The sequence below is a fragment of the Onychomys torridus genome, chromosome 14 (genome assembly GCF_903995425.1).
Source record: "Onychomys torridus chromosome 14, mOncTor1.1, whole genome shotgun sequence".
In the NCBI taxonomy this organism is placed as follows: domain Eukaryota; kingdom Metazoa; phylum Chordata; class Mammalia; order Rodentia; family Cricetidae; genus Onychomys; species Onychomys torridus.
This window is the reverse complement of record NC_050456.1, coordinates 41,329,759-41,332,080: the sequence shown is the minus strand read 5'-3', so window position 1 is coordinate 41,332,080 and position 2,322 is coordinate 41,329,759.

Sequence of the window (2,322 nt, the reverse complement as noted above, 5' to 3'; positions counted from 1 at the left end):
TAGCATTCTAAAGAAGTGACCCTCTATTGTAAGTTACACTGGAGTTGCCGGGTATAGGATTAAATCATTCTTTCTAAGACTTTTTTTTTTTTTTTTTTTTGCCAGAGCTGAAGACTGAACCCAGGGCCTTGCGCTTGCTAGGCAAGTGCTCTCTACCTCTGAGCTAAATTCCCAACCCCCCAAGACTTTTAAAATATCTGGTCCTTTAGTTTTAAATATCTGGTCCATGGAAGGTCCTATAGACTACTCCCCTACACTACTGTCCCATTTTGTGCCCATTTTCTCCTCTGTACCATCTGTATCAAAGGTCACCACTTAGTTTTGCGTCTCAACTCTAGACTGTATTTTTTAGAAAGCTTTGCAAGAAAGATCCAGTCCCCATTCTGATTTCAAGGTTGCAGCATTCTTAATTTTATGTCAAAGAACTTGAGTCACTATACACTCTACTCAGCTAACAGGTCCTTCCTAGGCTATGGCAGACCTAGTTCTGGATGTTGCAGGTCATTCAGTAAAGCCAGGTGGTTTTCAAGTTTACCTAGGTCAAGAGAAGTAAGCAAGGTCAACGCAAAAGGAACTCACACTGTAAATAAACAAGCAAAGTAGGCCATGAGTGGGTGGGGTCAGTGAGGAAGCGAAGGACAGGTTACTTGACATGCTTTGTCAGAGTGAGTCTGTCAGAAGTGGAGGCTGGCAGCTGAGTTGGCCTGAATGAACAAAGAAAGCTGTCAAGTGATGTCTGGATGGACGGTCCGACAAGGTCAAAGGCCCTAGAGTGAGAACGAATTTGGCATGTCCAGGAATGAATGCCACTCTGAGATGTCTGGGGCACCCTGAGGGAGGGAGCATGTGGTGTATAGATAGGGCATAGAGACAATAAGAAGAACTTTCCCATAAAAGACCACTTGAGGGTTTTCGTTTGTTTGTTTGAGGGATGGCATGATCTGATTTCTGTTTCCATAGGAAACAGATTTTTAGGAAAACAAAAGTAAAAGCAGAAAAAAATCCTTTCATGTCACTTCTGTTTTCCATGAAAGAGAAAGTGAAATTTGTTTCCAACCGGAAGTGATCGTGCTTTGGAGGTGAGTGTGTAGCCTTTTGAAAGCTCTGTTTTCCTGGGGCTCATGCTTCTATTTTCTGGAAACTATATTTGGATACTTCTGCCAATGACTCATCAAGTAACCTTTCTTAGGGAATTTAGCAAGGATGAGCATCTCCTAGAAAAGGCCAGGTTTAGTGTAGGGAAGGCAGAGGCACACTTGAGGAGTTCAATTTCATTTTCTCCAACAATCCCATTGCTCAAAACTTTTCGTTCTCTCTCAGTATAAATCTGAAGACTGGAGAGAATAGTTTGCTGATTAATTTCGAACTCATGCTCTCCAGTGAGGGTGATAATTAAAATGTCCTCACACAGGGCAGGTGTATATTAGGTATATTAGGATATAGTCACAAGATCCTTTGGACAGTCAAGCTTTCCCCCATAGGAAGCAAGTTGCCTTGGTGTGTGTTGGTGAAATAAATGGGTTAAAGCCCCAAACAAAACAAACCTGAAGTGAGGACCACACTAATGCCAGAGACGGGTAGTATTTCAGCCGCCACTTGGGAGAGCTCCTTCTCAGGAACTGCTGGGAGGAACAGCTTTGCTTCCTGTGCCCTGTCTTCTTCAAGCTGCCGGGGTTTCCACATCTGATTTAATGACTGATGTTGCAAATCTTCAAAGTAAGCCTAAAGCTGCTGTGGGATAATCTTTTCATACACTGTGAAGATGTGTCTTTTCCAAGGCACCTTCTGATTGGTTTAATAAAGAGCTGAACGGCCAACAGCTAGGCAGGAAGAGGTTGGGTGGGACTTTCAGGCAGAGAGAAAAGAGGAGATGAATCTAGAGGAAACAGGAGGTACAAGATGGAAGAGAGGTTAAAAAGCCAAGAGGTAAAACATAGATTTAAAAAAAATAGATTAAGTTATAAGAGATAGTGGGACAAGCCTAAACTGTAGGCCAAGCTTTCATAATTAATAAGAAGTCTCTGTCATTTTTTGTTTGTTTGTTTGTTTGTTTGTTTGTTTGTTTTTTGTGAGCTGGCAGCTCAAAGAAAAATCCATTTACATAAAGCCAGGCACAGTGGCTTGTGCCTGTAACCCCAGTACTCAGGAGGCTGAGACAAGAGGGTTGAAAGTTCAAGGTCATCCTGGGCTACACATTGAGTTTGAGGTTAGTTAGAGGTTTGATAGAGAGCGTCTGTTTCAAGGAGCAAAACAAAAGACCCTTCCCTCATCCACATTTTAAAAAGTAAACCGAGACTAGGTCTTTGGGAAAGGCCTATGATT